Source organism: Rattus norvegicus, chromosome 1, assembly GCF_021556685.1.
Source record: "Rattus norvegicus strain SHRSP/BbbUtx chromosome 1, alternate assembly SHRSP_T2T, whole genome shotgun sequence".
Lineage (NCBI taxonomy): Eukaryota > Metazoa > Chordata > Mammalia > Rodentia > Muridae > Rattus > Rattus norvegicus.
In genome coordinates this window covers 137,996,740-138,020,288 of record NC_141534.1, presented here as the reverse complement: position 1 = coordinate 138,020,288, position 23,549 = coordinate 137,996,740, and the positions used below count along the sequence as shown (strand labels likewise).

The following is a 23,549-nucleotide window of genomic DNA, read 5'->3' as shown; positions in this document are numbered from 1 at the left end:
TTGCTTAGTTTTAGTTCTTTTTTTTTTTTTTTAATTAACTTGAGTATTTCTTATATACATTTCAAGTGTTATTCCCTTTCCCGGTTTCTGGGCAAATCCCCCTCCCCCCTCCCCTTCCTTATGGGTGTTCCCCTCCCAACCCTCCCCCCATTGCCGCCCTCCCCCCATAGTCTAGTTCACTGGGGGTTCAGTCTTAGCAGGACCCAGGGCTTCCCCTTCCACTGGTGCTCTTACTAGGATATTCATTGCTACCTATGGGGTCAGAGTCCAGGGTCAGTCCATATATAGTCTTTAGGTAGTGGCTTAGTCCCTGGAAGCTCTGGTTGCTTGACATTGTTGTACTTTTGGGGTCTCGAGCCCCTTCAAGCTCTTCCAGTTCTTTCTCTGATTCCTTCAACGGGGGACCTATTCTCAGCTCAGTGGTTTGCTGCTGGCATTCGCCTCTGTATTTGCTGTATTCTGGCTGTGTCTCTCAGGAGCGATCTACATCCGGCTCCTGTCGGTCTGCACTTCTTTGCTTCATCCATCTTGTCCAATTGGGTGGCTGTATATGTATGGGCCACATGTGGGGCAGGCTCTGAATGGGTGTTCCTTCAGTCTCTGTTTTAATCTTTGCCTCTCCCTTCCCAGCCAAGGGTATTCTTTTTCCTCATTTAAAGAAGGAGTGAAGCATTCACATTTTGATCATCCGTCTTGAGTTTTGTTTGTTCTAGGGATCTAGGGTAATTCAAGCATTCGGGCTAATAGCCACTTATCAATGAGTGCATACCATGTATGTCTTTCTGTGATTGGGTTAGCTCACTCAGGATGATATTTTCCAGTTCCAACCATTTGCCTACGAATTTCATAGACTCGTTGTTTTTGATAGCTGAGTAATATTCCATTGTGTAGATGTACCACATTTTCTGTATCCATTCCTCTGTTGAAGGGCATCTCGGTTCTTTCCATTTTCTGGCTATTATAAATAAGGCTGCGATGAACATAGTGGAGCACGTGTCTCTTTTATATGTTGAGGCATCTTTTGGGTATATGCCCAAGAGAGGTATAGCTGGATCCTCAGGCAGTTCAATGTCCAATTTTCTGAGGAACCTCCACACTGATTTCCAGAATGGTTTTACCAGTCTGCAATCCCACCAACAATGGAGGAGTGTTCCTCTTTCTCCACATCCTCGCCAGCATCTGCTGTCACCTGAGTTTTTGATCTTAGCCATTCTCACTGGTGTGAGGTGAAATCTCAGGGTTGTTTTGATTTGCATTTCCCTTATGACTAAAGATGTTGAACATTTCTTTAGGTGTTTCTCAGCCATTCGGCATTCCTCAGCTGTGAATTCTTTGTTTAGCTCTGAACCCCATTTTTTAATAGGGTTATTTGTTTCCCTGCGGTCTAACTTCTTGAGTTCTTTGTATATTTTGGATATAAGGCCTCTATCTGTTGTAGGATTGGTAAAGATCTTTTCCCAATCTGTTGGTTGCCGTTTTGTCCTAACCACCGTGTCCTTTGCCTTACAGAAGCTTTGCAGTTTTATGAGATCCCATTTGTCGATTCTTGATCTTAGAGCATAAGCCATTGGTGTTTTGTTCAGGAAATTTTTTCCAGTGCCCATGTGTTCCAGATGCTTCCCTAGTTTTTCTTCTATTAGTTTGAGTGTGTCTGGTTTGATGTGGAGGTCCTTGATCCACTTGGACTTAAGCTTTGTACAGGGTGATAAGCATGGATCGATCTGCATTCTTCTACATGTTGCCCTCCAGTTGAACCAGCACCATTTGCTGAAAATGCTATCTTTTTTCCATTGGATGGTTTTGGCTCCTTTGTCAAAAATCAAGTGACCATAGGTGTGTGGGTTCATTTCTGGGTCTTCAATTCTATTCCATTGGTCTATCTGTCTGTCTCTGTACCAATACCATGCAGTTTTTATCACTATTGCTCTGTAATACTGCTTGAGTTCAGGGATAGTGATTCCCCCTGAAGTCCTTTTATTGTTGAGGATAGCTTTAGCTATCCTGGGTTTTTTGTTATTCCAGATGAATTTGCAAATTGTTCTGTCTAACTCTTTGAAGAATTGGATTGGAATTTTGATGGGGATTGCATTGAATCTGTAGATTGCTTTTGGTAAAATGGCCATTTTTACTATATTAATCCTGCCAATCCATGAGCATGGGAGATCTTTCCATCTTCTGAGGTCTTCTTCAATTTCTTTCCTCAGTGTCTTGAAGTTCTTATTGTACAGATCTTTTACTTGCTTGGTTAAAGTCACACCGAGGTACTTTATATTATTTGGGTCTATTATGAAGGGTGTCGTTTCCCTAATTTCTTTCTCGGCTTGTTTCTCTTTTGTATAGAGGAAGGCAACTGATTTATTTGAGTTAATTTTATACCCAGCCACTTTGCTGAAGTTGTTTATCAGCTTTAGTAGTTCTCTGGTGGAACTTTTGGGATCACTTAAATATACTATCATGTCATCTGCAAATAGTGATATTTTGACTTCTTCTTTTCCGATCTGTATCCCCTTGATCTCCTTTTGTTGTCTGATTGCTCTGGCTAGAACTTCAAGAACTATATTGAATAAGTAGGGAGAGAGTGGGCAGCCTTGTCTAGTCCCTGATTTTAGTGGGATTGCTTCGAGTTTCTCTCCATTTAGTTTAATGTTAGCAACTGGTTTGCTGTATATGGCTTTTACTATGTTTAGGTATGGGCCTTGAATTCCTATTCTTTCCAGGACTTTTATCATGAAGGGGTGTTGAATTTTGTCAAATGATTTCTCAGCATCTAATGAAATGATCATGTGGTTTTGTTCTTTCAGTTTGTTTATATGATGGATCACGTTGATGGTTTTCCGTATATTAAACCATCCCTGCATGCCTGGGATGAAGCCTACTTGATCATGGTGGATGATTGTTTTGATGTGCTCTTGAATTCGGTTTGCCAGAATTTTATTGAGTATTTTTGCGTCGATATTCATAAGGGAAATTGGTCTGAAGTTCTCTTTCTTTGTTGTGTCTTTGTGTGGTTTAGGTATAAGAGTAATTGTGGCTTCGTAGAAGGAATTCGGTAGTGCTCCATCTGTTTCAATTTTGTGGAATAGTTTGGATAATATTGGTATGAGGTCTTCTATGAAGGTTTGATAGAATTCTGCACTAATCCCGTCTGGACCTGGGCTCTTTTTGGTTGGAAGACCTTTAATGACTGCTTCTATTTCCTTAGGAGTTATGGGGTTGTTTAACTGGTTTATCTGTTCCTGATTTAACTTCGATACCTGGTATCTGTCTAGGAAATTGTCCATTTCCTGAAGATTTTCAAATTTTGTTGAATATAGGTTTTTATAGTAAGATCTGATGATTTTTTGAATTTCCTCTGAATCTGTAGTTATGTCTCCCTTTTCATTTCTAATTTTGTTAATTTGGACGCACTCTCTGTGTCCTCTCGTTAGTCTGGCTAAGGGTTTATCTATCTTGTTGATTTTCTCAAAGAACCAACTTTTGGTTCTGTTGATTCTTTCTATGGTCCTTTTTGTTTCTACTTGGTTGATTTCAGCTCTGAGTTTGATTATTTCCTGCCTTCTACTCCTCCTGGGTGTATTTGCTTCTTTTTGTTCTAGAGCTTTTAGGTGTGCTGTCAAGCTGCTGACATATGCTCTTTCCTGTTTCTTTCTGCAGGCACTCAGCGCTATGAGTTTTCCTCTTAGCACAGCTTTCATTGTGTCCCATAAGTTTGGGTATGTTGTATCTTCATTTTCATTAAATTCTAAAAAGTTTTTAATTTCTTTCTTTATTTCTTCCTTGACCAGGTTATCATTGAGTAGAGCATTGTTAAATTTCCACGTATATGTGGGCATTCTTCCCTTATTGTTATTGAAGACCAGTTTTAGGCCGTGGTGGTCCGATAGCATGCATGGGATTATCTCTATCTTTCTGTACCTGTTGAGGCCCGTTTTTTGACCAATTATATGGTCAATTTTGGAGAAAGTACCATGAGGAGCTGAGAAGAAGGTATATCCTTTTGCTTTAGGATAGAATGTTCTATAAATATCCGTTAAGTCCATTTGGCTCATGACTTCTCTTAGTCTGTCGACATCACTGTTTAATTTCTGTTTCCATGCTCTGTCCATTGATGAGAGTGGGGTGTTGAAGTCTCCCACTATTATTGTGTGAGGTGCAATGTGTGTTTTGAGCTTTAGTAAGGTTTCTTTTACGTATGTAGGTGCCCTTGTATTTGGGGCATAGATATTTAGGATTGAGAGTTCATCTTGGTGGATTTTTCCTTTGATGAATATGAAGTGTCCTTCCTTATCTTTTTTGATGACTTTTAGTTGGAAATTGATTTTATTTGATATTAGAATGGCTACTCCAGCTTGCTTCTTCTGACCATTTGCTTGGAAAGTTGTTTTCCAGCCTTTCACTCTGAGGTAGTGTCTGTCTTTGTCTCTGAGGTGTGTTTCCTGTAGGCAGCAGAATGCAGGGTCCTCATTGCGTATCCAGTTTGTTAATCTATGTCTTTTTATTGGGGAGTTGAGGCCATTGATATTGAGAGATATTAAGGAATAGTGATTATTGCTTCCCTTTATATTCATATTTGGATGTGAGGTTATGTTTGTGTGCTTTCATTCTCTTTGTTTTGTTGCCAAGACGATTAGTTTCTTGCTTCTTCTAGGGTATAGCTTGCCTCCTTATGTTGGGCTTTACCATTTATTATCCTTTGTAGTGCTGGATTTGTAGAAAGATATTGTGTAAATTTGGTTTTGTCATGGAATATCTTGGTTTCTCCATCAATGTTAATTGAGAGTTTTGCTGGATACAGTAACCTGGGCTGGCATTTGTGTTCTCTTAGGGTCTGTATGACATCAGTCCAGGATCTTCTGGCCTTCATAGTTTCTGGCGAGAAGTCTGGTGTGATTCTGATAGGTCTCCCTTTATATGTTACTTGACCTTTTTCCCTTACTGCTTTTAATATTCTTTCTTTATTTTGTGCGTTTGGTGTTTTGACAATTATGTGACGGGAGGTGTTTCTTTTCTGGTCCAATCTATTTGGAGTTCTGTAGGCTTCTTGTATGTCTATGGGTATCTCTTTTTTTAGGTTAGGGAAGTTTTCTTCTATGATTTTGTTGAAGATATTTACTGGTCCTTTGAGCTGGGAGTCTTCCCTCTCTTCTATACCTATTATCCTTAGGTTTGATCTTCTCATTGAGTCCTGGATTTCCTGTATGTTTTGGACCAGTAGCTTTTTCCGCTTTACATTATCTTTGACAGTTGAGTCAATGATTTCTATGGAATCTTCTGCTCCTGAGATTCTCTCTTCCATCTCTTGAATTCTGTTGGTGAGGCTTGTATCTACAGCTCCTTGTCTCTTCTTTTGGTTTTCTATATCCAGGGTTGTTTCCATGTGTTCTTTCTTGATTGCTTCTATTTCCATTTTTAATTCCTTCAACTGTTTGATTGTGTTTTCCTGGAATTCTTTCAGGGATTTTTGTGATTCCTCTCTGTAGGCTTTTACTTGTTTATTAATGTTTTCCTGTGCTTCCCTAAGTGTGTTCATGTCTTTCTTGAAGTCCTCCAGCATCATGATCAAATATGATTTTGTAACTAGATCTTGCTTTTCTGGTGTGTTTGGATATTCCATGTTTGTTTTGGTGGGAGAATTGGGCTCCGATGATGGCATGTAGTCTTGGTTTCTGTTGCTTGGGTTCCTGCGCTTGCCTCTTGCCATCAGATTATCTCTAGTGTTACTTTGTTCTGCTATTTCTGACAGTGGCTAGACTGTCCTATAAGCCTGTGTGACAGGAGTGCTGTAGACCTGTTTTCCTCTCTTTCAGTCAGTTATGGGGACAGAGTGTTCCGCTTTCTGGCGTGTAGTTTTTCCTCTCTACAGGTCTTCAGCTGTTCCTGTGGGCCTGTGTCTTGAGTTCACCAGGCAGCTTTCTTGCAGCAGAAAATTTGGTCTTACCTGTGGTCCCGAGGCTCAGGTTCGCTTGTGGGGTGCTGCCCACGGGCTCTCTGCAGCGGCAGCAACCAGGAAGACCTGTGCCGCCCCTTCCGGGAACTTCAGTGCACCAGGGTTCCAGATGGTCTTTGGCTTTTTCCTCTGGCGTCCGAGATGTGTGTGCAGGGAGCAGTCACTTCTGGTTTCCCAGGCTTGTCTGCCTCTCTGAAGGTTTAGCTCTCCCTCCCACGGGATTTGGGTGCAGAGAACTGTTTATCCGGTCTGTTTCTTTCAGGTTCCGGCGGTGTCTCAGGGACAGGGGTCCTGCCGCTCCTGGGCCCTCCCCCACGGGAGCCCAGAGGCCTTATACAGTTTCCTCTTGGGCCAGGGATGTGGGCAGGGGTGAGCAGAGTTGGTGGTCTCTTCTGCTCTGCAGCCTCAGGAGTGCCCACCTGACCAGGCGGTTGGGTCTCTCTCTCCTAGTTTTAGTTCTTAGAGCTAATGTATAAATGGTACATTCGGGATGTGTCCCTCCTTTCTTAGTACATCGAGGTCTGGGTGGTGATGAAAGATAACCTGAAATTAGTTGTTTTATATTTTATTTGATGGGAAATAAACCTTAACATACTCTGGCTACAACATCCTATTCTTTTTTATCTTCTGTATCTCTGCACCCTCTTATGTGGATTATAAAGTAAATACATACACACAGAGACACATTATACACACATGTACACACGTACACAAATACACACATACACACACAAACATAAGCACACAAAGATAGACTAATTTACACTAAGTATTTGCCTAACTCATAGTAAAAATACCGTTTTGTTTTTGTAGTTTGTGTGTGTGTGTGTGTGAGTGTGTGTGTGTGTGTGTGTGTGTTTGTGTGTGTGTGTATTTAAATTAGGCATGGAGGTATGTTTGTTCCTCGGTACTAGATAAGTAGCTTCAGTAATGTCATCTTTAGTATTATTTCCACTTACAAGTAACACTTTGTTGTGAGTATCCTCCAGATTTGATGAGGCAGGTATTTGAATGGACAACTGACCAATGCAGGGCCTGAGCGTGATGAAATACCATGTCTGTGCTTTCTTTCATGCCCCACCTATAAAGTCTGAACACTTTAGATGTGTGTGGAGTCCTGGTCTGCCACACCAATATCCTTGTGGCTTTCTGTCTCAATATGTACTTATGTTAATTATGCACCATGTGAGGCTCATCTACGTTGACACTCACTATGGAATACACAACCTGTGAATGGAGACACACACACAAAAATCTCATTAATGTTTTTCATATTCTAAGTTGCATTTTTCTCTATTCAGCCCCAAGTTGCATTTTTCTAATGGGTGTGACATAATATTATTACATATTAAACACAATTATTGACTTTAGGAATAAGAAGAGAAAAATAATCGGAAAAATAATAGAAAGAAGGCATGTAAAGCAGTCCGTGGAGAACTCTCTAAGCCAGCCTGGAATACACCTTCTCACCCTCTAGCCCCATGCTCTTCACCATGTCATTTGGTCCTCAGTGTTTTCTCTCTCTTGTTCCCCTTTGCCCCTGTAATTCTTATGGATGAGGGGGTCACACAATGTCCTCCCAAATGGAAGAGCTCAAAGTTCCATGTTGATATGGTTCATCCATGGCACCTAGAACCTACTAAAACTCTAATGAGTCATGCCAGGTGGATTAATTCAGAGATAAAAATGACTAACCATCAAATTATAAAAGGTTCTTGTTTCTGTGATAAGTGCCCTGGCAAAAGTGACTTAGAGGACAAACTTTATTCTGGTTACTGTTAGAGGCTACAGTCCAACATGGTGGGGAAGTCACAGGATCTGACGCCTGAGGCAGCTGGTCACATTACGTCAGCAGTCAGGAACCAGAAGGTGCTGCTCAGTCCCAATTACCTTTCTCCTCTTTGTGTATTCTAGGATTTTAACCTCGGGAACAGGGCTGCACACATTGGGTAGATCTTCTGACTTCAACTAACCTGATCAAGAAAATGTGCTGCCCCAATCAGGTTCATCCCCCATCTTTCAGTCCCAGTCTAGATCTCATAGCTATCATAGCCATCAAAACCAAGTCAGTTCTGAGGTGTGTTGCTAGGAGTTCATGTGAATTGGACGAAGGAAAATGAAGAAGCAGACAAAAAATATCAGCCAATCAATCAATCAATCAAACAAACAACAACAACAAACTCAGAAATACTGAGAAGCTGGAGTAACTGTCTTTCCCAGAGATGAGCCATAACCCAATTCCACATGGTTAGTCTTAAATTCTTATATGTACAACTGTCACCAATGGACTGTGATATTTGTGTTTGTAATACACATACATGTACAGGAATACAACACACATATATAAATATTCATATATATAAATATTATATATATATGTATATATGTATATATACATATATATATATATAATCACTTAACAATTAAGGGAGACCATGAATTTGAAAGATAGTTAGGGGGATCTAACAGAGGGGGTTTTGAGGGAAAGGGATAAATATTATGGTTATATTTTTATTTCAAAATTAGAAAAAAAACAGGAGAAAAAGAAACAAAGGCACAATTCAACTTGCTCTCATAAAGTATATTTTCCCATTTCTTTTGGATAATATATGAAAAGAATGATGAAACACAAAATGCAATTTTATTTAGCTGGGCACGGTGGTTGCAATGGCTACTCTTGGATTTTAGCTTCGTTGGATCTAGAGTTAATTAAGCAACATGCTGATGGTTGAGTCTTTAGTGGTATTTCCTAGGTAGAAAACTAAGACTGTCAGGGCAATCATAACTTCTAGCAGTGGTCTTGAGAGGTCTGAGGTTAAGGCCATGACCCTTCGCCTGCCCACCTACTCTCCTTACAGCTGGATTCATTTTCCTGTTGCTGACCCAGCTGTTGTCTATCTTGAGTGACATCAGAACCCAGCTTCTTCAGTCTTCCAACATGTCTGCAGGTCAGTTGATTGTTCTTGAATCCACCAGACTTTTGGCATCAGATTAGACCTACAGAGGCATACAGGCTTGTGTGCTGAGTACTTGCTTGGTTTAGAGCCTCTCCAGTATGCAAATAGCTATCTTTGGACTAGCGCATGAATGTCCTTTAAGCTAGCTAATAGAATCTCATTTGTTATATATGTTAATTCTATCCATTCTGTTTCTGTAGTGAATTTGTTAGTCAAATTCAGTGGCCCACACTGTTGGTGCCTGCGTCACCAGTGTGTGAATATCGGGCATAGGTCTGTGGGATTGAAAGAAAACATGTGCACGGGTCACCCGTTTGCAGAGAGTGCCACCAAGGCTTTACTGAGATCTCCTTATATACCTGAGGCAAAAGCCATGGAAAACAACAAGGCAGGTGAAAATCCCTAACCAGGAAAACAAGGAAAAGTCTGTGTGGTGGAAAGTCCGGGGCCCAATCAGGGACATAAACAACTTCTTAACAACAACAAGCTGGAAGGCTAGGTGGGGAGGAAGGGTGCCTTGGAAAATCTCGGCCCCAAATCAGGGGCTAAGAGCAGCTGCCAAGGGTATAAACAACTTCTTGCTATAGCAAGCTAAAAGGCTCAGTGAGGGGGAAGGGAAACACCAAGGTAGGGCCCAACACCACACTCATAATCTCAACATGCAGGAGACTCAGACAGAAAGGTCTAAAGTTTGAGTTGAGGCCAAGTTATACACCATGCAACAAAATCACATGACATTTCCATCTTGAACATCTAAATATTTTTTTACCCTGGAGGTCAACTTTTAATGTCTCTACACTGTGATTCTATTGTCAGACATGGACATAATTTTAGAACCAAATACGCACACGCACACACACGCACACACACACACACACACACACACAATCTGTAGAAGAGACGACTCAGGGTGTAAACCAATTACTACAGAATCATAAGGATCTGACTTTTTATTGCCATCACCCATGTAAAAAATTAGGCAGGGCAATGTATGTTAGTTACCCCAGCACCAGGGCAAAAAGGTAGCAGGATCCCTGAGGCTCTGTCAGTTCAGACACAACAGGAAGTTGCAGGTTTAGTGAGAGACTTTGTCTCAAAAAATATAACCTGGAGAGAAATAAAGGAAGCCATCAGATAGCTGACTTCTACCTGGAACATTTATGAATGTCACTATGTCATTACAGATACAGTGACACACACACACACACACACACACACACACACAGAGAGAGAGAGAGAGAGAGAGAGAGAGAGAGAGAGAGAGAGAAGAGAGAGTAGTTTAGAAAGAAATACACAAAGACATACTTGCTTGGTTTAAATGTTTGAATTGTATTTCACCTACCTTTAACACTTATTCCATGGCAACCAAGAAAAGAACACACAGATCATAGGACAGGGTACAGGATCATACAAATCTCTCTCTCTCTCTCTCTCTCTCTCTCTCTCTCTCTCTCTCTCTCTCTCTCTCTTCTTGGCCTTCATTCTAATTAACCCACCCCCTATCAGTCCCCTCCCTCCTTCCTGTCATCTCCATTTCACAGTATCACTTGCCCAGAGAAAAGAGGCTGCGACACATTCTATTTAGAAAGTGAGTGTCTCACTAGGGGTGACAAGTCTTTTTTTGAGGTCATTTATCTAATTGCTCTTTGCAGATAAGAATTAATTAGCCCGATGATTTTTCTCCATTTTTGGATGGATTCCCCACCTGAAGAGAAGGAACTTCTTGGTGTCAGTGATTAATTGCTCAGCCAGAAGCGCACTGCCTCGCATTTGTAATAAATGCAGGCTGACTCTTCAGGTCACATTAAGAAGCAGGCAGGTTGAGCTGTAATGTACAGCATTATAAAGCACTTGTATAAATAGAGGCAGAAGCGCGTGATTGTGATTAAATATTTTAATTCATCACAGGGTGGAAGCATTTTGGGATGCTGAAAGCAAAAGACCCCACTTAGGGCTGCTTTTCTCTTTCCATCAGTAGACACAAAACATCTCAGAATCAATGATAGAAGGTAGCATTTCAAGGTGGGATTTGTTTGCAATGCCTGCAGTGAACCGTGGTGTCTGGTTTCTCGTTTCTAGCTGTCTCTTACACTTCTTTGAGTAAAGACCACCTACATGTCAGAGCATATTTACTTCCTACACGACGTTTGCTTCGAGGATAGAAAGCAGTAAGTTGCCATTTGGTTTACTTTCAAACTAGTTTCTTTGCCTTTGAGAACATTGATGTTTTGCAGCAGTGTGTGGAAGAGGCCGCTGGACCTCCAAAGGAAACGCCTCTGTACAAAGATGAAAAAATAGAACATGTTACACCTCTCTTGAAATATGAAATACATCTAAACAGAAGAACCCTGAGAGGGAATTCAGGGTGTCAGTGTTACTCTGCAGAACTTAGCTGAAGGCTTTCAGGATTTGGGGACGTTCATCTGAGACATTCATTTTACTCTTCATCTTTACCACAACACTCTACAGGGAAAGCTTTCTTTGCAGTTACTTTAAGGATAAAGGAGACAATTCTGGGAGCAACTCTTTTGGTCAAAGATCAGACTGAGCAATGAGGAGAGGAAACAAAAGCAGAAAGAATACAAATACGTCTGACTCCAAGCCAAGTTCTTTTTACAAATACATACATACATATAGATGTGTGAGTATGTTTGTATGTATTTGTAAGAAGAACATTGATACTTATATATTCATGAACAAGGGACCTATATATTTGTAAAATCAACATTCGTAAATATCATCATTAATCAAGGACAATTTAATTGTATACAAAGGCAAATAAGATAATAGGCATAAACTTGCTGGGATTATAAAGATGGTGCTCTTTGAGTAATTCATGTGAATGAAAATGATTATCAGAGAACCCAGTTTTTCCGGAAATGCTGATCTCTGGACTGGATTACTAGACAGAGAATTTTGCTTGAAACAGGTGACAAGGGTAGGGCGTTTATTCTTGCTTATCTGTTATAACTTAAAAGAACCAAATCTATTGAGATTCTTGAAACCTTGGCAAGGTGGCCCAAACATGACTGAGAAACTCGTATGGCCACCAATTAATTTCATATCCTTTCCTATGGTTTAGTTTTTCACTCTACTTTTCCATGTGCTAAGACAAAAAGGCATGCACATAGTATGCCCTTAAAAAGCATCTATTCAGGAAACAAGCAGATGACCAAGGAATGTGAGTAGCAGGTTCCAAAATTTTCCCGTTAGACCCTCGAGTAACTTTCCACCTTATCCATCTCTGGACTCCTTTTCTCCTAAAGTGCTTATAAAAGGAACCATTGCTTACCAAGCTTCCTGACCACTTTGTTAGGGGCAGAAATAGTGGCACATGCTGTCCCTCTTGCTTGGGACAAACAACATGGGCAAGAAATTTCTTTTCTGTCACAAAGACTTGGATATTCTTTCCTATGTGGTGGTGGCTCACTTGTGTCCATGTGCTCTTGAACAATACAATAGGAGTTCCCAAGCCACATGCAGCATGTCCTCTTCTCAAGAGCCTATGTTTACCTGCTGGGTGAGTCTCTCTGCAGCCACTGAGCTTCTGTGTAATGGTAAATGAAGGCACCTGTCAGGAGTTCTAAAGCTCTTCTACTTAAATGGCCACTGCTGTTTTCTCCCACGGTCTCTCCCCAAGACAATACAGTTAGCTAACAAATCATTAAGCACAGGTAGTTCATGGTTCTTTTCCTTTCTGTTCTAAGGATATTAAGTGTAATGACAATGTTTATGATATACATCCATACTTCAAATCACCTTAACACTTGGGAGAACTTTCTGTTTTATGATCGCTCAAAATGGTCATTTTGTGCCCTGAGAAGGAAGTTATGGAGAGCTTATCCATCCGTTAGCCTCAGGAGGAGTCAACACGAAGTCATCCTGTATGAGAAATTGTCCTTCACTAGATCCTGATTCTGTTAACACTTTGACCTTTTACTTTCTAAACTCCAGAGTGGTAAGCAATATGTTCCTGTAGCTTGCTTATTAGCCACGCTAAGGTGTTTTGTTCTATCACTCAAAACTGTATCTCCTTTGGAAGCATATAAGTTCCTAAAGTTCTATAAACAGAAACTTTGCTAATACTATTTTACACCAAATAGAGGAGAGAACCCCGGAAAGGAAGTTGAAGAAAGAAGTCATGGGCAGTGTTCTGCAAAGAAAGAACTCCTGGGAATGGCTTAAGGATCTCTTTTTCCAAAAGGGAGTAAAGCCTGGAAAATAACTTCCCACATGTTTTTCCCCCCAAACCCGAACTTCATAGTGAAGCCTGGATAAAGCCAACAAATGCCATATTCATTTTCAGCACTTGACATAAACATGGGATCAAACTTCTGGGATCACTCCTGGGCACCCCATAGCGCATCATTTTTTCTTGTCTGCTTTGAAGTATTTGGACCTAGTCCTTAAGTTGTTTTGATAAACAGTACCTTGCTCTGTAACTCACTGCAAGTTAGAACTGGCTATGTAAACTAGCGAGGCCTTGAACTCACAATCCTTTTGTCTTAACCTTCCAAGTACTAGAATTTCAGTATGTGTCACCATGCCTTATTAACCTAGAGCTTTGGATCTGTTACATGACTGTAAAATCATTTGTCATATTTATCTGATAAAAGATCTTTCCATTCCCTGTCTCAAGGTCAGTGGTACAAGGCCAGCCAATCTAGTCTATGGCATTAGTGAACAGTGACACAGCAAGCAGAAAAGTTTGTGGGAGAGTAGATAGATGTCCAGTAAAGGATGCTGCTCCTCAACACATACATAAATCATGGGACCTGACTATTGATCACAGTATCTGGCTGCATAGGGACCTTCACCAGGAGCTTGCCAGAGATACTCACCAGCTGTGCTCTCATCGTATTAAATCCTCTCCAGGGAGCTTTGACCCATCAACTTCTGCTATGCTCATCTTCTCCACTGGGTTGTTACCCTGCCTGCATTTGCTGGCCTTCCAGTCTACACTCCTGCTTGGATTCATCTTCATGAAAATCCCTGCTCTTTGCCCTCAATCTCCTCATGTGATGAAGTCAGGCAATGAATGTGAACGTTAAAATAATAGTTAATTTTGATTTCCCACCTGATTATATGAGAGAATAGGAAAGCAAACCTCTAGGTAGATCTGTGAGGATTTTTCCAAAGGATTAAATCACCAGGACATTAAGAAATGAACTAACCTCTCAGTGGATCCCTAATATGAGGGCATTATTGGGAGATAGTGAAAGGCATGAGGTGGGCTATATTGGAGGAAATGGAGCCCCAGAGACTATAATTTTCCCTGTCCATTTCCTGTATACATATCTCTGCTTTCTGGCCACCAGAAACTGAGTTACTCTGCTCTATAGTAGTCCTCTAGGGATGGTAACATGACAGGGCTAAGACCGCACACTAAAATGTATTTTTTTCCCTGTAGATTGTTCCTGTCAGGTATTTGTTATGATAACAAGAAACATAATTAAGATGGTGAATACCCAAAAATTTCCAGAGGTTGTGCTGTAGTGATGCCTCATTTTTGGCTTTTCTAGGAAAGCCTTTCCTAATTAGGAAACTCTTTTATGTCATATATTTTTCTTTTTAACTTTATTTTTTATTGTAATTTTTTATTTATTTACATTTCAAATGTTATCTCCTTTCCTGGTTTCTCATCTATAAACCCCCTATCCCATCTCTCCTCCCCCTTCTTCTATGAAGGTGTCCCCACCCATCCACCTACCCCTTCCCTTCCCACCTCTCCATCCTGACATTCCCCTAAACCAGGGCATCGAGTCTTGGCAAGACCAAGGGTTTCTCCTCCCATTAGACCCAACAAGGCCATCCTCTGCTACATATGCAGCTGGAGTCATGAGTCCCTCCATGTGTACTCTTTGGATGGTGGTTTAGTCCCTGGGAGCTCTGGTTGGTTGGTATTACTGTTTTTATAGGGTTGCAAATCACTTCAGCTCCTTTAGTCCTTTCTCTAATTCCTCCAATGGGGACCCCATTCTCAATTCAATGGTTGGCTGCAAGCATTTAACTTGGTATTTGTCATGCTCTGGCAGAGCTCTAGGAGACAGCTCTATCAGGCTCCTGTCAGCATGCACTTGTTGGCATCAGCAATATTGTCTGGATTTGGTGGCTGTGTGTATATGGACTGGATCCCTAGGTGGGGGGCAGTTTCTGGATGGCCATTTCTTTAGTCTCTGCTCCAAACTTTGACTCCATATTTCCTCCTATTAATATTTTTGTTCCCCCTTCTAAGAAGGACTGAAGCATATATTTAAAGAGAAAAATTTAGACAACTACAAGTTACTAATGACAAATCCTCTCAGTGGGGAAAATTATAAAATATATATTTGCACTGTACTACATACATAACATTATATATGCTAATATTCATAAAATATTAACATGCAACAAAATATAATGAATATCACAATGTAACATATAAATATATTAATTTGTGCAAATTTTTATTAATATAATAGTTGCTTTATAGTTTAAATGATAATATATATGAATGAATACATTGATGTGTATGCTATAGAGAGAAAAGTATAAACAAATATACACTTTATAATTGCATAAACACAATGAGCAAATGGTATATACATCCATGTATGTAATGTACATGTATGTGACTGTATATATATGGGTTCAATATCTATACACAAATCACTATTTCTTTTACCTGTGTAGATAATTGTCAAAAGCCAAATTCATATTGGTGTCCCCAGTTCCAACTCAATTTAATAATTCTTTCTAGTCTTCTGCCTTTTCCAAGGCCATAAATATCTTTTCTGATAATAAGAAATTCATTTCCATTGCTTTCAATATTTATTTGCCTAATCGCTACAGGCTTTCATTAAACAAAATCTGTCTCTCATCTTTGCTGGCCATTTGGTCATATGATCTGCAGCATCGCTTGCATGGTTCTGTTTCCCTCAGACATTTCATGTAACCCACCCACTATGCTAGATACCAAGCTGGAGAGAGTGAAGGGAAAGAGAGAAAAAGAGCAGTTGAGATAAAAGATGGAGAGGAGAAGGAAGATTGTCAGTTCTGTAAAATACCTTACACAAAAAGCAGGGACAAGGGAAAGAGCTAAAATAACCAGATTCCTTTCTTTGCTTACTCTATTCTATGGATGTAAAATCTATTCTCCCAAATCACTGCATAGTTTACTAAATGTTTCCTCTCTGTTTCAGTATTTATTCCACTGTAAATAGGTGCTGTAGAAAACATAGGAAACGGAGCTAAAGTCGTCAACATCCCTTGTGTATTTCTAGATCCAAACAAACCTTTGTCTTCATTACATTGCTTTCTGCCAGTCAAATTCACTCATTTTCATGTGGGTGGTATTTGCAGAAAGAGTTATTATAACAAGGAACGCCTTGTTAGAACTGCACAGGAAAAACGAGGTATCTGATTATTTTATTTTTAGAAAAGCATAAGTTCATATTTTATAAAGTTATCTGTGACTACGACTTACAATTTGACACTTTTTCAAAATCAGCCTTTCTCATCTTTGACGTCCACGTATTTATTCCCCCGTGCCGGACTGGGTCATGATCTTTGACAACCTTTTAAATTAAAATATTTTGTTATTATTTTTAGTTATTTATATGGGAGTGTCAGTGTGAGCGTATGCTGTGTTCGGAGGGATGTTCTTAGATACTGGAAGAGAGAACCAGATCCCTGTAGTTGGAATTACAGGTGGCTCTATGTCATCCCACATGGGTTCTGAGAATTGAACTCAGATCCTCTGGAAGAGCCTAGAGGCAAGGTTGCTAAGCCATTTCACTGACCCTAATTTTGCTGTCATTTTTTAAGCAAAGCTTTACAATTTGATTGGTATGACACAGAATTTCTTATTTGGAAAATATTGTGTTATTTATCATTTGTCTTAAAACGTAAGTTAAGGGGTGGTTTTCTTGGCCAGTTTTCAGCTCTCCCCTGGCCCTTTTTAGTTGTGTGGTTTCGTACCTTCCTATCCTGTTCTGCTATCTCCAAATTGTGAGCTTGTTCTCAAAGTTTCCTTCCGACTCAACCATCTAATACCATAGGTGTAATTTTGCAGCTATATTTTTTGATGTTACTTCTGAGGTTTCAGATTGCTCTTAATTTCATTTCTAAATGCCAAATCAATTGTTGAATAATCTATCTTTCCCTCTGCTTAGAAATGCAAGCTTTGTGAAATATACAGTCCACACACACAGGGATAGGTCTCTGTAATTCCTATCACTATTATAGTGATATAGCCGTTGATCCTCCTAGACAAAACACACTGTATTAATTACTTGGAGATTTACATTAAATTTTAATATCTGGCAAAGCAATCTCACTCCATTATCCTTACTCCTAATGATTCTGCCAGTTTTCATAAACTCATTCTTCCAGGTAAAAGTTATTATCAGGTTGTCAAGGTTTTGAAAAAAGTACATTAGGATTTTGATGTGAGTGGCATGGCACATAGACGAATGGCATCAGGGAAATCGACATCTTCACAATTTTTGGTTATTTTATCCAAGAAAGAAGTTTCTTGCCTAGGATGCAGATCAGATTTTCTGTCTTATAGCAAAATTGTATTATTTTTCTAAGTGTCATCTGTTATTTAGTTTACTTCTGAGTATTTTGATGATTTAACTGTCCTTGTAAGTACTTTCAATGCTAAAGCTTATTAAGTGGCCATTGATTTTAAAAGGAATTAATTTGTACTACATGTGGCTACCATACTTTCATGAATAAGACTTGTAACAACTTCATTAATCATCTGAGCGATTTCGCTTATGCGAATGTAATAGCTTAAAATTACGATTGCTTCATATTTTCCTGTCTTATTTTATGAGCATGTGTATGTTCATGTGTCTGTGGAAATGGGCTGCCCATGTGTGTGCAGGTGGGTGTGGCTGAATATTCAATATCTGCTACAAAACTGTTTCTTTGGAAGTGCTTGGCTTTAATAACAATTTATGAGTCATTACTTAATTAGTTGATAATATTAATAATAACCCTCTTGCTATATTTTGACAGCATCAAACCCTCTTTGTCTTCCTGGGACAATATGGCTTCTCTTATTCAATTATTCCTTTATATGTTGCTTTTCTCCGCTGTAGTTGATGTGCACTTTTCCTAGCACCTCATAGAATGTCTTCCCACCCAATCTAAGATTCACAAGACTCTTTCTGTTTATACAATTAACCTGCCAGAGTTTAAGGAACCAACATAAGCCTGTTCTTTCCAGGTTTGCAAAATTAGACATAACCAAAGGGAAGAAATGCGGTGGACATGATTGGAGAGACACTTATATGGAGATCAGAGAATAGGAACTGCCATTTACAATTACATAGGCACTACAGAGGACCACAAAGCTTTATGGCTAAGCTGATAACCATTTGGTCTAACTCATACTCATGTTGGCCAGTGTAGTAAATAGTTGGTTAGTGTACGAAAATGTTGCTTCATACAGATGGCTTATTATCTGAGCTTAAGTTTGATAGGACTTACTGTGGTATCTTTCATATGTAGGCAAAATGGTCCCCAAATTACAAACGCTACAAAAGAATTCATTTTCACCTTCAGGTAATTTTTAAGTTTACAGCAAACAAGAGAGCATTTGCCAGGAGGGTATCTGTCTTTGGTTTCAAGTACCCTTGGCTCATGGTTCTGGGTGTCCAGTCTTCTACAATCCTGTCTGCCAAGTCCAGTGCTCTGATGATTGTTTGACACTTGATCATAATGAAGAGTCAAAGAAATCCAGCAACTAGATGTCCAGGAGACCCCCATCTTCCAGCTCTGACAGGTCTGTCATTGATCGCTTTGTGATTGATGGCCATTGCTTTCTACTCTGAGAATATTCTAACTTTTTGTTTTAACTTTTGTTAGTTTCCTTACTCAATATAAGTATCATACTACTACCTTGTTTGCCTGCACAGAAGAAATAAAATGCTATGTGTAACAGTAAATTCTGAACTGTAATTGAAAAAACAATGTGAAATACAACTAGGTACCTTAGATAGTTTTCACGTTTAAGTCAAATAGCAGAGTGGAGACGGCTTAGTCAGTAAACCATGTGTGTGTGTGTGTGTGTGTGTGTGTGTGTGTGTGTGTGTGTGTGTGTGTGTGAGTTTTGTGTGTTTCTTTATTAGTTTTTCTGTTGGGGTAATAAAACACTCTGACTAAAAGCCACTCAGGGAAGACAATGGTTTATTGGCTGACACTTCTAGATTACAAGCCATCACAGAAGAATATCAGGGCAGGGACTTGAAACAGAAACCATTGAAGAATGCTTCTTGCTGGCTAACTCACAGGCTCATGGTAACTTCTGCCTGAGTATGGTAGCACCCATAGTGGACTGGTGTCCTCTATAACTAATTAACATTCAAGACATTCCTCCTCAGAGGTGAACACAGGCAAATCTCATTTACCTCCTCAGATGGCTCTAATCTATGTCAAGTGGACAGTTAAAGCTGTGCTTTGCATAGGAACCTGAGTTTGATCCTCCTGTGCCTGGTGACTTGTGCAAATATTTGTAGCCCCAGGAGGCAAATAAGCAGAAATTCCCCCATGTTCAATGGCCAGTCTACCCTAAAAATGAGTACACCCAGGATCTGGGAAAACATTTGTCTCTGTGAAAGAAAACAAGAAAACAAGTTGGATGGCTCCTAAGAGAGAGAGTGAAGGTGACCTCTGGCCTACAAACACAAGTACACACACACACACACACACACACACACACACACACACATACACACACACACACACACACACACACACAGATAGTCATGGACAACTGGTTAGCATGGCTAATTTTTAAGGAAATAAGAATCCCCCCACGAGTTTCTCAGTAAGTGCTCCCATCTGTTGCTACTCTCTTCTGGCCAGACGGTTGGAGTCATTTTTCTCCCCAATCATTCAACACATTCTACTTAATGTAGACACTTTAAATGCTTCAACGATCTAACCCAATCTGCAAAACCAGCTACTCTTCTCACCTTTATTTCCTGTCAGCCACACAGAACTCCATGAAATACATTGAGACACTGAGAAGATGAGTTAAGATTACATAAAAATGTCCAGAAGATGGAGAAGTTTGAAATTTACATTTTCCCAAATACATATATTTATACGTATTATCTTATCCCCTTCCCCGGCAGCTGGGAATCCATTGTAGGGGAATTCCAACCACGAGAAGAAGTAAATATCTTATCTTACAACTCTGCGTGTTTCATGCTTACCATGAAATCATCTAGATTGGGACATATGTTTTTCACTCGCGTTTTTAGTTTCCCAGTAAAGAGGCAGAGGTATCTTTGCTGCATCCTCCAGTTGTAGGACACTGCACTTGCTCTACTCTATACCCAGAACACATACATTTAATTGGCTGTGTCTTTGTGTGTCCAGCCTTGTGGTTTGGCACAGACTGTTCCTGCCATCTGGTTCATACCCATGTTTGTGCTTCTGGCAAATGCTGTTCAACTTCCCGCTGTACTTTTCCCTACAGCCTTCTCTCACCCTCCTTAAGAACTACCTACAGCTTTATGTGCCCTCGTCAGTGCTTTCATGTGCTCAGAGGCATAAAAGATTTGTGTTGGTTTCCAAAACCAATCCCCAGCCTTCTCATACATGCACACGTGGGTAGGCTTAGGTTTTTCTAAACGTACATTTAATAAGGGTTCTTGAGTGCTTCGAACCCCCTTCTAGCCCACTGTCTAAAGGTAGAGAAGAAAAGATGGTAAGTAGGACAAGGAGATGTGGACCTGTTTAAAAGTCATTCCTTGGGGTGATTCCAATCTCTATTATCAGATACCAATGGTCTAGTTGTGTCTATATATTTATGTTGACCTTATAAATTAGAATGTTAGCAATTCGAAAGGCAACATATATCTTATTCATCCTTTACTGTCAAGACTAGACATTTCCTGTCAATGACTGAGAAACTGAGAGATCTTCCCATTTCATTGGATACATGCATAACCCTGCAGAAACATGACTATCAGACTTATTAAAAAAATCAATGCATTACATAAGTTGCCTTTGATGCAATCTTTGATCCATGTTAGGTATCTTGCTACTTTCGTGGCCTGTAGCTGTCATGATCTTACAATGAATTTGCTTACAGTCTTGTTTGTTAGATTTCATGGTGGTCCTTCAGCTTTGGACAGTGTTGGGGAAGTGCATTGGTATATTTGGAGTATTTATTATTTTTTATGGATCTCTCTCTCTCTCTCTCTCTCTCTCTCTGTGTGTGTGTGTGTGTGTGTGTGTGTGTGTGTGTGTGTGTGTGTGTTTGTGTGTGTGTGTGTGTGAAGTGAAAGATTCTGGATATGTCAGGTGATAGGACTCACTCACATGTTATTTTACTAACGTAGACTCACATGTTGTGCTGAGGCAAAACCCATGGGAGGAGACACGATGTTTGGAGAGAGTATAAATATGACCCCACAGACAGAAACAGTGGCTTGCATAGACAGCCTTGCAAAGCTTCATTGGTCTTGAGTCATCGCTGATCATCGCTTCATTGAGAGAAGCTGGACAGAGAACTTCTGGTATCCTAGCTGCTTGTGGCTGTTCCCACTGATTCCTGCCAATTAGACAGAAGCCTACCAGTGTTTGCTAGATCATGTCATTGTTAGGTATCCTGACACTTGTTAGGTATCATGAAACCACTGAACTGGACTGCTACTATCCTGACAATGGAAATTGGAATCACCCTGAAGAACAACTTCTAAACAAGTGCACATCCTTTGTTCTATTTATCATCTTTGCTCCCCTACCTTTGGACAGTGGGCTAGACAGGGTTTGAAGTGTTTGAGAATTCTTATTAATAGTAGGTTTTAAAAAGCATATAAGCCTACACATGTGTGCCTGTATGTGGAGACTAGAGGTTGGTTTGGGAATCCAAGTCTCCCCACAATTGTTCTACACACTATTTGATGAAATAGAATCTCTCGATTGCACGCAAGTTTGTTAATAGTATGGCTTAATGCACCCATGCAGCTTCTTCTGGAGACCCTCTGTCTCTGCCCTACCAGTGCCTGGCTGACAGGCAGCTTCTATGCTTGTCTGACATCTCAGTACATTCTGGAGATCTCACCTCTGGTTTTCATGTGTGTGTGGCAAGTGGTTTGCCCACTGAAGCAACTTTCATCCCATGGTTGCATTTTGACTTGCTAAGTGTTGCTTTTGCTAATCAACTACCTGTTCAACCTTTGCACCTTCCTGTGGAGGACTTATCTTACTGATACTGAAAAAAATTCAAGGGTGACACACACAATACATAAATATTTTGTCTAGTCATTCTTTTTGCAATTGGAACTCTGGGGATTCAAAATTAACATCTCAGTCTGTGAGCATCCTATAGACACTAGAAACAGTTTGACCTTAGGCTTCACATGGCTCCACTGTGCTCTATTTAAATGAACCTTTATTAGCCAGCCGATGTCCAGTTCTCCATGATCTATATTCTCCTGGGCCACAATATCACGTGAGAAGACCTAGTCCTCAAGGATGGCATCAAGCACAGCAGTCAGGGTACGGGTTCTGGGACCCTTCAGCTTATTTTTCATCTGACTTTTAGAAGTAAGATTAGTCAAAATTGTCCTCTGAGCACTGAAGGCTGTACACTTCCCATGGAACTTTTTCTCCAATTCACACCGTGACTGGACTTGTGCTTTCTGGCAAGGTTTTAGTCAAGGAACTGCCACAAGATTTATGATAGCTTTCTGTGCACCTCCAAACTCAATTTCCTCTGCTGCTGTGATGCTAAGTTCACACTGATGCACCCCAAGGTGCAAGTTCATTTCCAGCTCTAACAGCTCCTGGAAGGTGCCCGACTCAGCTTGTCTTGCTTGTCTTTGGCCTTCACAACCTTGGCCTTTAAGCAGAAGGTGCCATGTTCCTTCCAGAGTGCAGACTGGGAGAAGCTTGACTACATTGTCTCAGTTGTGCTAAACGAAAGAATCAGTTTCCTTCTTCACTTCATGCTCCCCTCTTTGTACTCTTCTCTCTCCCCTTTCTCCATCATCCTTCCTTCTTTGTCTTCGAAAATATTTGAGAGCTAGAAATACGAAATCATATCGTTGCCTAAGAATAAAGAATTTCATTCCAGTAGATGGGCCTACTTCTTTTGGTGGCTCACTGCATCAGCGAAGATGTCCAGCACAACTCTGAATATGAGTGACAAAAGAGATATCTTTGGTCCCAGCTGAAGGGGGAGAAATTGCATCTTTTATCATAAGCTAGAATGCAAGCTAGATCCTTTATGAACCATTCTGTGTTAAGTGGAGAATGTTTTGTTTCCTAGTGTGTAGCAACACTTTAGTATTAATGACCATTGGCTTTCGCTTTCTTTAAGATAATTTATCTTTTCCTTTATTCTACTCTTAGGGAGAATTACATAGATTTATTTTTAGCTTCTAATCAGCTATATATTTTCAGTCTATAATCAGCTTGTAGACTTTGCATAAACCTCACTTAGTAGTAATATTACCTTTGTTACTGTCTTTCAAATATTTTGTTAAAGATTTAAATCTTGTGCTCGCTTCGGCAGCACATATACTAAAATTGGAAGATTTAAATCTCTTATTGAGGAGGGGTTGATTTCTAGTTGTCTTGCCTGATGATGGCTGTCCTAAGTGCTCTACCTCTGAGCCACATCTCTAACCCTTGTC

The 23,549-nt window shown here is 40.1% G+C and overlaps 1 long non-coding RNA gene across 3 annotated transcripts in view; it reads left to right on the top strand.

The window, feature by feature from the left end:
- Positions 1-23,549, top strand: part of LOC148007721 (uncharacterized) — a 60,181-nt gene that overhangs the window by 24,844 nt on the left and 11,788 nt on the right. Inside the window, exon 1 of one of the 3 annotated variants that reach the window (XR_015647121.1) lies at positions 10,984-11,072. The exons of the other annotated variants lie outside the window; for them this stretch is intronic. This is a non-coding gene — a long non-coding RNA (uncharacterized LOC148007721). Of the gene's footprint in view, positions 1-10,983; positions 11,073-23,549 lie in introns of those variants that run through there. 3 annotated transcript variants of the gene reach the window in all.